This window comes from Engystomops pustulosus, chromosome 9 (assembly GCF_040894005.1).
Source record: "Engystomops pustulosus chromosome 9, aEngPut4.maternal, whole genome shotgun sequence".
In the NCBI taxonomy this organism is placed as follows: Eukaryota; Metazoa; Chordata; class Amphibia; order Anura; family Leptodactylidae; genus Engystomops; species Engystomops pustulosus.
The window spans coordinates 64954120-64963902 of NC_092419.1; the positions used below are offsets into that span (position 1 = coordinate 64954120).

At 45.7% G+C, this 9783-nt stretch overlaps 40 pseudogenes; all 40 read left to right on the forward strand.

Moving 5' to 3' along the window:
* The first annotated feature begins 48 nt into the window (after positions 1–48).
* Positions 49–167, forward strand: LOC140079488 (5S ribosomal RNA; annotated as a pseudogene).
* Positions 168–237: 70 nt separating this feature from the next.
* LOC140095055 (5S ribosomal RNA) lies at positions 238–356 on the forward strand (annotated as a pseudogene).
* A 70-nt stretch (positions 357–426) lies between these two features.
* LOC140091427 (5S ribosomal RNA) lies at positions 427–545 on the forward strand (annotated as a pseudogene).
* A 70-nt stretch (positions 546–615) lies between these two features.
* Positions 616–734, forward strand: LOC140095640 (5S ribosomal RNA; annotated as a pseudogene).
* Positions 735–804: 70 nt separating this feature from the next.
* Positions 805–923, forward strand: LOC140078268 (5S ribosomal RNA; annotated as a pseudogene).
* A 70-nt stretch (positions 924–993) lies between these two features.
* LOC140086107 (5S ribosomal RNA) lies at positions 994–1112 on the forward strand (annotated as a pseudogene).
* Positions 1113–1182: 70 nt separating this feature from the next.
* On the forward strand, positions 1183–1301 carry LOC140095790 (5S ribosomal RNA; annotated as a pseudogene).
* Positions 1302–1371: 70 nt separating this feature from the next.
* LOC140083466 (5S ribosomal RNA) lies at positions 1372–1490 on the forward strand (annotated as a pseudogene).
* Positions 1491–1749: 259 nt separating this feature from the next.
* LOC140095067 (5S ribosomal RNA) lies at positions 1750–1868 on the forward strand (annotated as a pseudogene).
* Positions 1869–1938: 70 nt separating this feature from the next.
* LOC140078599 (5S ribosomal RNA) lies at positions 1939–2057 on the forward strand (annotated as a pseudogene).
* A 70-nt stretch (positions 2058–2127) lies between these two features.
* Positions 2128–2246, forward strand: LOC140084855 (5S ribosomal RNA; annotated as a pseudogene).
* Positions 2247–2316: 70 nt separating this feature from the next.
* LOC140079489 (5S ribosomal RNA) lies at positions 2317–2435 on the forward strand (annotated as a pseudogene).
* A 440-nt stretch (positions 2436–2875) lies between these two features.
* On the forward strand, positions 2876–2994 carry LOC140078316 (5S ribosomal RNA; annotated as a pseudogene).
* A 251-nt stretch (positions 2995–3245) lies between these two features.
* Positions 3246–3364, forward strand: LOC140086436 (5S ribosomal RNA; annotated as a pseudogene).
* A 70-nt stretch (positions 3365–3434) lies between these two features.
* Positions 3435–3553, forward strand: LOC140095079 (5S ribosomal RNA; annotated as a pseudogene).
* A 70-nt stretch (positions 3554–3623) lies between these two features.
* Positions 3624–3742, forward strand: LOC140078280 (5S ribosomal RNA; annotated as a pseudogene).
* Positions 3743–3812: 70 nt separating this feature from the next.
* LOC140095091 (5S ribosomal RNA) lies at positions 3813–3931 on the forward strand (annotated as a pseudogene).
* A 70-nt stretch (positions 3932–4001) lies between these two features.
* On the forward strand, positions 4002–4120 carry LOC140086108 (5S ribosomal RNA; annotated as a pseudogene).
* A 259-nt stretch (positions 4121–4379) lies between these two features.
* On the forward strand, positions 4380–4498 carry LOC140091834 (5S ribosomal RNA; annotated as a pseudogene).
* Positions 4499–4568: 70 nt separating this feature from the next.
* Positions 4569–4687, forward strand: LOC140079490 (5S ribosomal RNA; annotated as a pseudogene).
* Positions 4688–4757: 70 nt separating this feature from the next.
* Positions 4758–4876, forward strand: LOC140085957 (5S ribosomal RNA; annotated as a pseudogene).
* A 70-nt stretch (positions 4877–4946) lies between these two features.
* LOC140086494 (5S ribosomal RNA) lies at positions 4947–5065 on the forward strand (annotated as a pseudogene).
* Positions 5066–5135: 70 nt separating this feature from the next.
* Positions 5136–5254, forward strand: LOC140086495 (5S ribosomal RNA; annotated as a pseudogene).
* A 70-nt stretch (positions 5255–5324) lies between these two features.
* LOC140094203 (5S ribosomal RNA) lies at positions 5325–5443 on the forward strand (annotated as a pseudogene).
* A 259-nt stretch (positions 5444–5702) lies between these two features.
* On the forward strand, positions 5703–5821 carry LOC140079491 (5S ribosomal RNA; annotated as a pseudogene).
* Positions 5822–5891: 70 nt separating this feature from the next.
* LOC140079492 (5S ribosomal RNA) lies at positions 5892–6010 on the forward strand (annotated as a pseudogene).
* A 70-nt stretch (positions 6011–6080) lies between these two features.
* LOC140086496 (5S ribosomal RNA) lies at positions 6081–6199 on the forward strand (annotated as a pseudogene).
* Positions 6200–6269: 70 nt separating this feature from the next.
* On the forward strand, positions 6270–6388 carry LOC140095567 (5S ribosomal RNA; annotated as a pseudogene).
* A 259-nt stretch (positions 6389–6647) lies between these two features.
* On the forward strand, positions 6648–6766 carry LOC140087970 (5S ribosomal RNA; annotated as a pseudogene).
* A 70-nt stretch (positions 6767–6836) lies between these two features.
* LOC140079494 (5S ribosomal RNA) lies at positions 6837–6955 on the forward strand (annotated as a pseudogene).
* A 440-nt stretch (positions 6956–7395) lies between these two features.
* Positions 7396–7514, forward strand: LOC140095103 (5S ribosomal RNA; annotated as a pseudogene).
* Positions 7515–7584: 70 nt separating this feature from the next.
* LOC140084585 (5S ribosomal RNA) lies at positions 7585–7703 on the forward strand (annotated as a pseudogene).
* A 70-nt stretch (positions 7704–7773) lies between these two features.
* Positions 7774–7892, forward strand: LOC140086651 (5S ribosomal RNA; annotated as a pseudogene).
* Positions 7893–8151: 259 nt separating this feature from the next.
* Positions 8152–8270, forward strand: LOC140095716 (5S ribosomal RNA; annotated as a pseudogene).
* A 70-nt stretch (positions 8271–8340) lies between these two features.
* Positions 8341–8459, forward strand: LOC140096472 (5S ribosomal RNA; annotated as a pseudogene).
* A 70-nt stretch (positions 8460–8529) lies between these two features.
* Positions 8530–8648, forward strand: LOC140086498 (5S ribosomal RNA; annotated as a pseudogene).
* A 259-nt stretch (positions 8649–8907) lies between these two features.
* LOC140086056 (5S ribosomal RNA) lies at positions 8908–9026 on the forward strand (annotated as a pseudogene).
* A 251-nt stretch (positions 9027–9277) lies between these two features.
* Positions 9278–9396, forward strand: LOC140095116 (5S ribosomal RNA; annotated as a pseudogene).
* Positions 9397–9466: 70 nt separating this feature from the next.
* LOC140099024 (5S ribosomal RNA) lies at positions 9467–9585 on the forward strand (annotated as a pseudogene).
* A 70-nt stretch (positions 9586–9655) lies between these two features.
* LOC140086500 (5S ribosomal RNA) lies at positions 9656–9774 on the forward strand (annotated as a pseudogene).
* The last annotated feature ends 9 nt before the right edge of the window (positions 9775–9783 follow it).

Genomic DNA, 9783 nt, shown 5'->3' on the forward strand with positions numbered 1-9783 from the left:
TAGTTTCTCTATGAGATAGTAAAAGAAGGTTCAAATTGAACAGCTGCTGTCAACGGCCATTCTAAGCTGAATGTGCCTGCTCTCGTCAGATCGCAGCAGCAATGCAGCTTAAGGCTTGGCAAGTACCAGCATGGGAGACTGGCTGGGAATCCCAAGTTCTGTTGACCTTTTTGAACCTGAAAATTGTTAGTTTCTCTGTCAAAGATGGTAAAAGAAGGTTCAAATTGAACAGCTGCTGTCAACGGCCATTCTAAGCTGAATGTGCCTGCTCTCGTCAGATCGCAGCAGCAATGCAGCTTAAGGCTTGGCAAGTACCAGCATGGGAGACTGGCTGGGAATCCCAAGTTCCGTTGACCTTTTTGAACCTGAAAATTGTGTTAGTTTCTCTATGAGATAGTAAAAGAAGGTTCAAACTGAACAGCTGCTGTCAACGGCCATTCTAAGCTGAATGTGCCTGCTCTCGTCAGATCGCAGCAGCAATGCAGCTTAAGGCTTGGCAAGTAACAGCATGGGAGACTGGCTGGGAATCCCAAGTTCCGTTGACCTTTTTGAACCTGAACATTGTGTTAGTTTCTCTATGAGATAGTAAAAGAAGGTTCAAATTGAACAGCTGCTGTCAACGGCCATTCTAAGCTGAATGTGCGTGCTCTCGTCAGATCGCAGCAGCAATGCAGCTTAAGGCTTGGCAAGTACCAGCATGGGAGACTGGCTGGGAATCCCAAGTTCCGTTAACCTTTTTGAACCTGAAAATTGTGTTAGTTTCTCTATGAGATAGTAAAAGAAGGTTCAAATTGAACAGCTGCTGTCAACGGCCATTCTAAGCTGAATGTGCCTGCTCTCGTCAGATCGCAGCAGCAATGCAGCTTAAGGCTTGGCAAGTACCAGCATGGGAGACTGGCTGGGAATACCAAGTTCCGTTGACCTTTTTGAACCTGAAAATTGTGTTAGTTTCTCTATGAGATAGTAAAAGAAGGTTCAAACTGAACAGCTGCTGTCAACGGCCATTCTAAGCTGAATGTGCCTGCTCTCGTCAGATCGCAGCAGCAATGCAGCTTAAGGCTTGGCAAGTACCAGCATGGGAGACTGGCTGAGAATCCCAAGTTCCGTTGACCTTTTTGAACCTGAAAATTGTGTTAGTTTCTCTATGAGATAGTAAAAGAAGGTTCAAATTGAACAGCTGCTGTCAACGGCCATTCTAAGCTGAATGTGCTTGCTCTCGTCAGATCGCAGCAGCAATGAAGCTTAAGGCTTGGCAAGTACCAGCATGGGAGACTGGCTGGGAATCCCAAGTTCTGTTGACCTTTTTGAACCTGAAAATTGTTAGTTTCGCTGTCAAAGATGGTAAAAGAAGGTTCAAATTGAACAGCTGCTGTCAACGGCCATTCTAAGCTGAATGTGCCTGCTCTCGTCAGATCGCAGCAGCAATGCAGCTTAAGGCTTGGCAAGTACCAGCATGGGAGACTGGCTGGGAATCCCAAGTTTCGTTGACCTTTTTGAACCTGAAAATTGCGTTAGTTTCTCTATGAGATAGTAAAAGAATGTTCAAATTGAACAGCTGTTGTCAACGGCCATTCTAAGCTGAATGTGCGTGCTCTTGTCGGATCACAGCAGCGATGCGGCTTAAGGCTTGGCAAGTACCAGCATGGGAGACTGGCTGCGAATCCCAAGTTCCGTTGACCTTTTTGAACCTGAAAATTGTGTTAGTTTCTCTATGAGATAGTAAAAGAAGGTTCAAACTGAACAGCTGCTGTCAACGGCCATTCTAAGCTGAATGTGCCTGCTCTCGTCAGATCGCAGCAGCAATGCAGCTTAAGGCTTGGCAAGTACCAGCATGGGAGACTGGCTGGGAATCCCAAGTTCCGTTGACCTTTTTGAACCTGAAAATTGTGTTAGTTTCTCTATGAGATAGTAAAAGAAGGTTCAAACTGAACAGCTGCTGTCAACGGCCATTCTAAGCTGAATGTGCCTGCTCTCGTCAGATCGCAGCAGCAATGCAGCTTAAGGCTTGGCAAGTACCAGCATGGGAGACTGGCTGGGAATCCCAAGTTCCGTTGACTTTTTTGAACCTGAAAATTGTGTTAGTTTCTCTATGAGATAGTAAAAGAAGGTTCAAACTGAACAGCTACTGTCAACGGCCATTCTAAGCTGAATTTGCCTGCTCTCGTCAGATCGCAGCAGCAATGCAGCTTAAGGCTTGGCAAGTACCAGCATGGGAGACTGGCTGGGAATCCCAAGTTCCGTTGACCTTTTTGAACCTGAAAATTGTGTTAGTTTCTCTATGAGATAGTAAAAGAAGGTTCAAATTGAACAGCTGCTGTCAACGGCCATTCTAAGCTGAATGTGCCTGCTCTCGTCAGATCGCAGCAGCAATGCAGCTTAAGGCTTGGCAAGTACCAGCATGGGAGACTGGCTGGGAATCCCAAGTTCTGTTGACCTATTTGAACCTGAAAATTGTTAGTTTCTCTGTCAAAGATGGTAAAAGAAGGTTCAAATTGAACAGCTGCTGTCAACGGCCATTCTAAGCTGAATGTGCCTGCTCTTGTCAGATCGCAGCAGCTTAAGGCTTGGCAAGTACCAGCATGGGAGACTGGCTGGGAATCCCAAGTTCCGTTGACCTTTTTGAACCTGAAAATTGTGTTAATTTCTCTATGAGATAGTAAAAGAAGGTTCAAATTGAACAGCTGCTGTCAACGGCCATTCTAAGCTGAATGTGCGTGCTCTTGTCGGATCACAGCAGCGATGCGGCTTAAGGCTTGGCAAGTACCAGCATGGGAGACTGGCTGTGAATCCCAAGTTCCGTTGACCTTTTTGAACCTGAAAATTGTGTTAGTTTCTCTATGAGATAGTAAAAGAAGGTTCAAACTGAACAGCTGCTGTCAACGGCCATTCTAAGCTGAATGTGCCTGCTCTCGTCAGATCGCAGCAGCAATGCAGCTTAAGGCTTGGCAAGTACTAGCATGGGAGACTGGCTGGGAATCCCAAGTTCTGTTGACCTTTTTGAACCTGAAAATTGTGTTAGTTTCTCTATGAGATAGTAAAAGAAGGTTCAAATTGAACAGCTGCTGTCAACGGCCATTCTAAGCTGAATGTGCCTGCTCTTGTCAGATCGCAGCAGCTTAAGGCTTGGCAAGTACCAGCATGGGAGACTGGCTGGGAATCCCAAGTTCCGTTGACCTTTTTGAACCTGAAAATTGTGTTAGTTTCTCTATGAGATAGTAAAAGAAGGTTCAAATTGAACAGCTGCTGTCAACGGCCATTCTAAGCTGAATGTGCCTGCTCTCATTAGATCGCAGCAGCAATGCAGCTTAAGGCTTGGCAAGTACCAGCATGGGAGACTGGCTGGGAATCCCAAGTTCCGTTGACCTTTTTGAACCTGAAAATTGTGTTAGTTTCTCTATGAGATAGTAAAAGAAGGTTCAAATTGAACAGCTGCTGTCAACGGCCATTCTAAGCTGAATGTGCCTGCTCTCGTCAGATCGCAGCAGCAATGCAGCTTAAGGCTTGGCAAGTACCAGCATGGGAGACTGGCTGGGAATCCCAAGTTCCGTTGACCTTTTTGAACCTGAAAATTGTGTTAGTTTCTCTATGAGATAGTAAAAGAAGGTTCAAACTGAACAGCTGCTGTCAACGGCCATTCTAAGCTGAATGTGCCTGCTCTCGTCAGATCGCAGCAGCAATGCAGCTTAAGGCTTGGCAAGTACCAGCATGGGAGACTGGCTGGGAATACCAAGTTCCGTTGACCTTTTTGAACCTGAAAATTGTGTTAGTTTCTCTATGAGATAGTAAAAGAAGGTTCAAACTGAACAGCTGCTGTCAACGGCCATTCTAAGCTGAATGTGCCTGCTCTCGTCAGATCGCAGCAGCAATGCAGCTTAAGGCTTGGCAAGTACCAGCATGGGAGACTGGCTGGGAATCCCAAGTTCCGTTGACCTTTTTGAACCTGAAAATTGTGTTAGTTTCTCTATGAGATAGTAAAAGAAGGTTCAAATTGAACAGCTGCTGTCAACGGCCATTCTAAGCTGAATGTGCCTGCTCTCGTCAGATCGCAGCAGCAATGCAGCTTAAGGCTTGGCAAGTACCAGCATGGGAGACTGGCTGAGAATCCCAAGTTCCGTTGACCTTTTTGAACCTGAAAATTGTGTTAGTTTCTCTATGAGATAGTAAAAGAAGGTTCAAATTGAACAGCTGCTGTCAAAGGCCATTCTAAACTGAACGTGCTTGCTCTCATCAGATCGCAGCAGCAATGCAGCTTAAGGCTTGGCAAGTACCAGCATGGGAGACTGGCTGGCAATCCCAAGTTCTGTTGACCTTTTTGAACCTGAAAATTGTTAGTTTCTCTGTCAAAGATGGTAAAAGAAGGTTCAAATTGAACAGCTGCTGTCAACGGCCATTCTAAGCTGAATGTGCCTGCTCTCGTCAGATCGCAGCAGCAATGCAGCTTAAGGCTTGGCAAGTACCAGCATGGGAGACTGGCTGCGAATCCCAAGTTCCGTTGACATTTTTGAACCTGAAAATTGTGTTAGTTTCTCTATGAGATAGTAAAAGAAGGTTCAAACTGAACAGCTGCTGTCAACGGCCATTCTAAGCTGAATGTGCCTGCTCTCGTCAGATCGCAGCAGCAATGCAGCTTAAGGCTTGGCAAGTACCAGCATGGGAGACTGGCTGGGAATCCCAAGTTCTGTTGACCTTTTTGAACCTGAAAATTGTGTTAGTTTTTCTATGAGATAGTAAAAGAAGGCTCAAATTGAACAGCTGCTGTCAACGGCCATTCTAAGCTGAATGTGCCTGCTCTCGTCAGATCGCAGCAGCAATGCAGCTTAAGGCTTGGCAAGTACCAGCATGGGAGTCTGGCTGGGAATCCCAAGTTCTGTTGACCTTTTTGAACCTGAAAATTGTTAGTTTCTCTGTCAAAGATGGTAAAAGAAGGTTCAAATTGAACAGCTGCTGTCAACGGCCATTCTAAGCTGAATGTGCCTGCTCTCGTCAGATCGCAGCAGCAATGCAGCTTATGGCTTGGCAAGTACCAGCATGGGAGACTGGCTGGGAATCCCAAGTTCCGTTGACCTTTTTGAACCTGAAAATTGTGTTAGTTTCTCTATGAGATAGTAAAAGAAGGTTCAAATTGAACAGCTGCTGTCAACGGCCATTCTAAGCTGAATGTGCCTGCTCTCGTCAGATCGCAGCAGCAATGCAGCTTATGGCTTGGCAAGTACCAGCATGGGAGACTGGCTGGGAATCCCAAGTTCCGTTGACCTTTTTGAACCTGAAAATTGTGTTAGTTTCTCTATGAGATAGTAAAAGAAGGTTCAAATTGAACAGCTGCTGTCAACGGCAATTCTAAGCTGAATGTGCCTGCTCTCGTCAGATCGCAGCAGCAATGCAGCTTAAGGCTTGGCAAGTACCAGCATGGGAGACTGGCTGGAAATCCCAAGTTCCGTTGACCTTTTTGAACCTGAAAATTGTGTTAGTTTCTCTATGAGATAGTAAAAGAAGGTTCAAACTGAACAGCTGCTGTCAACGGCCATTCTAAGCTGAATGTGCCTGCTCTCGTCAGATCGCAGCAGCAATGCAGCTTAAGGCTTGGCAAGTACCAGCATGGGAGACTGGCTGGGAATCCCAATTTCCATTGACCTTTTTGAACCTGAAAATTGTGTTAGTTTCTCTATGAGATAGTAAAAGAAGGTTCAAATTGAACAGCTGCTGTCAACGGCCATTCTAAGCTGAATGTGCCTGCTCTCGTCAGATCGCAGCAGCAATGCAGCTTAAGGCTTGGCAAGTACCAGCATGGGAGACTGGCTGGGAATCCCAAGTTCTGTTGACCTTTTTGAACCTGAAAATTGTGTTAGTTTTTCTATGAGATAGTAAAAGAAGGCTCAAATTGAACAGCTGCTGTCAACGGCCATTCTAAGCTGAATGTGCCTGCTCTCGTCAGATCGCAGCAGCAATGCAGCTTAAGGCTTGGCAAGTACCAGCATGGGAGACTGGCTGGGAATCCCAAGTTCTGTTGACCTTTTTGAACCTGAAAATTGTTAGTTTCTCTGTCAAAGATGGTAAAAGAAGGTTCAAATTGAACAGCTGCTGTCAACGGCCATTCTAAGCTGAATGTGCCTGCTCTCGTCAGATCGCAGCAGCAATGCAGCTTATGGCTTGGCAAGTACCAGCATGGGAGACTGGCTGGGAATCCCAAGTTCCGTTGACCTTTTTGAACCTGAAAATTGTGTTAGTTTCTCTATGAGATAGTAAAAGAAGGTTCAAACTGAACAGCTGCTGTCAACGGCCATTCTAAGCTAAATGTGCCTGCTCTCGTCAGATCGCAGCAGCAATGCAGCTTATGGCTTGGCAAGTACCAGCATGGGAGACTGGCTGGGAATCCCAAGTTCCGTTGACCTTTTTGAACCTGAAAATTGTTTTAGTTTCTCTATGAGATAGTAAAAGAAGGTTCAAATTGAACAGCTGCTGTCAACGGCCATTCTAAGCTGAATGTGCCTGCTCTGGTCAGATCGCAGCAACAATGAAGCTTAAGGCTTGGCAAGTACCAGCATGGGAGACTGGCTGGGAATCCCAAGTTCTGTTGACCTTTTTGAACCTGAAAATTGTGTTAGTTTCTCTATGAGATAGTAAAAGAAGGTTCAAATTGAACAGCTGCTGTCAACGGCCATTCTAAGCTGAATGTGCCTGCTCTCGTCAGATCACAGCAGCAATGCAGCTTAAGGCTTGGCAAGTACCAGCATGGGAGACTGGCTGGGAATCCCAAGTTCCGTTGACCTTTTTGAACCTGAAAATTGTTAGTTTCTCTGTCAAAGATGGTAAAAGAAGTTTCAAAATGAACAGCTGCTGTCAACGGCCATTCTAAGCTGAATGTGCCTGCTCTCGTCAGATCGCAGCAGCAATGCAGCTTAAGGCTTGGCAAGTACCAGCATGGGAGACTGGCTGGGAATCCCAAGTTCTGTTGACCTTTTTGAACCTGAAAATTGTGTTAGTTTCTCTATGAGATAGTAAAAGAAGGTTCAAATTGAACCGCTGCTGTCAACGGCCATTCTAAGCTGAATGTGCCTTCTCTCGTCAGATCGCAGCAGCAATGCAGCTTAAGGCTTGGCAAGTACCAGCATGGGAGACTGGCTGGGAATCCCAAGTTCCGTTTACCTTTCTGAACCTGAAAATTGTGTTAGTTTCTCTATGAGATAGTAAAAGAAGGTTCAAACTGAACAGCTGCTGTCAACGGCCATTCTAAGCTGAATGTGCCTGCTCTTGTCAGATCACAGCAGCTTAAGGCTTGGCAAGTACCAGCATGGGAGACTGGCTGGGAATCCCAAGTTCCGTTGACCTTTTTGAACCTGAAAATTGTGTTAGTTTCTCTATGAGATAGTAAAAGAAGGTTCAAACTGAACAGCTGCTGTCAACGGCCATTCTAAGCTGAATGTGCCTGCTCTCGTCAGATCGCAGCAGCAATGCAGCTTAAGGCTTGGCAAGTACCAGCATGGGAGACTGGCTGGGAATCCCAAGTTCCGTTGACCTTTATGAACCTGAAAATTGTGTTAGTTTCTCTATGAGATAGTAAAAGAAGGTTCAAATTGAACAGCTGCTGTCAACGGCCATTCTAAGCTGAATGTGCCTGCTCTCATCAGATCGCAGCAGCAATGCAGCTTAAGGCTTGGCAAGTACCAGCATGGGAGACTGGCTGGGAATCCCAAGTTCCGTTGAACTTTTTGAACCTGAAAAGTGTGTTAGTTTCTCTATGAGATAGTAAAAGAAGGTTCAAATTGAACAGCTGCTGTCAACGGCCATTCTAAGCTGAATGTGCCTGCTCTCGTCAGATCGCAGCAGCAATGCAGCTTAAGGCTTGGCAAGTACCAGCATGGGAGACTGGCTGGGAATCCCAAGTTCCGTTAACCTTTTTGAACCTGAAAATTGTGTTAGTTTCTCTATGAGATAGTAAAAGAAGGTTCAAATTGAACAGCTGCTGTCAACGGCCATTCTAAGCTGAATGTGCAGGCTCTTGTCGGATCACAGCAGCGATGCGGCTTAAGGCTTGGCAAGTACCAGCATGGGAGACTGGCTGCGAATCCCAAGTTCCGTTGACCTTTTTGAACCTGAAAATTGTGTTAGTTTCTCTATAAGATAGTAAAAGAAGGTTCAAACTGAACAGCTGCTGTCAACGGCCATTCTAAGCTGAATGTGCCTGCTCTCTTCAGATCGCAGCATAAATGCAGCTTAAGGCTTGGCAAGTACCAACATGGGAGACTGGCTGGGAATCCCAAGTTCCGTTGACCTTTTTGAACCTGAAAATTGTGTTAGTTTCTCTATGAGATAGTAAAAGAAGGTTCAAATTGAACAGCTGCTGTCAACGGCCATTCTAAGATGAATGTGCCTGCTCTTGTCAGATCGCAGCAGCAATGCAGCTTAAGGCTTGGCAAGTACCAGCATGGGAGACTGGCTGGGAATCCCAAGTTCCGTTGACCTTTTTGAACCTGAAAATTGTGTTAGTTTCTCTATGAGATAGTAAAAGAAGGTTCAAACTGAACAGCTGCTGTCAACGGCCATTCTAAGCTGAATGTGCCTGCTCTCGTCAGATCGCAGCAGCAATGCAGCTTATGGCTTGGCAAGTACCAGCATGGGAGACTGGCTGGGAATCCCAAGTTCCGTTGACCTTTTTGAACCTGAAAATTGTGTTAGTTTCTCTATGAGATAGTAAAAGAAGGTTCAAATTGAACAGCTGCTGTCAACGGCCATTCTAAGCTGAATGTGCCTGCACTGGTCAGATCGCAGCAACAATGAAGCTTAAGGCTTGGCAAGTACCAGCATGGGAGACTGGCTGGGAATCCCAAGTTCTGTTGACCTTTTTGAACCTGAAAATTGTTAGTTTCTCTTTCAAAGATGGTAAAAGAAGGTTCAAATTGAAAAGCTGCTGTCAACGGCCATTCTAAGCTGAATGTGCCTGCTCTCGTCAGATCGCAGCAGCAATGCAGCTTAAGGCTTGGCAAGTACCAGCATGGGAGACTGGCTGGGAATCCCAAGTTCCGTTTACCTTTCTGAACCTGAAAATTGTGTTAGTTTCTCTATGAGATAGTAAAAGAAGGTTCAAACTGAACAGCTGCTGTCAACGGCCATTCTAAGCTGAATGTGCCTGCTCTTGTCAGATCGCAGCAGCTTAAGGCTTGGCAAGTACCAGCATGGGAGACTGGCTGGGAATCCCAAGTTCCGTTGACCTTTTTGAACCTGAAAATTGTGTTAGTTTCTCTATGAGATAGTAAAAGAAGGTTCAAACTGAACAGCTGCTGTCAACGGCCATTCTAAGCTGAATGTGCCTGCTCTCGTCAGATCGCAGCAGCAATGCAGCTTAAGGCTTGGCAAGTACCAGCATGGGAGACTGGCTGGGAATCCCAAGTTCCGTTGACCTTTTTGAACCTGAAAATTGTGTTAGTTTCTCTATGAGATAGTAAAAGAAGGTTCAAATTGAACAGCTGCTGTCAACGGCCATTCTAAGCTGAATGTGCCTGCTCTCATCAGATCGCAGCAGCAATGCAGCTTAAGGCTTGGCAAGTACCAGCATGGGAGACTGGCTGGGAATCCCAAGTTCCGTTGACCTTTTTGAACCTGAAAATTGTGTTAGTTTCTCTATGAGATAGTAAAAGAAGGTTCAAATTGAACAGCTGCTGTCAACGGCCATTCTAAGCTGAATGTGCCTGCTCTCGTCAGATCGCAGCAGCAATGCAGCTTATGGCTTGGCAAGTACCAGCATGGGAGACTGGCTGGGAATCCCAAGTTCCGTTGACCTTTTTGAAC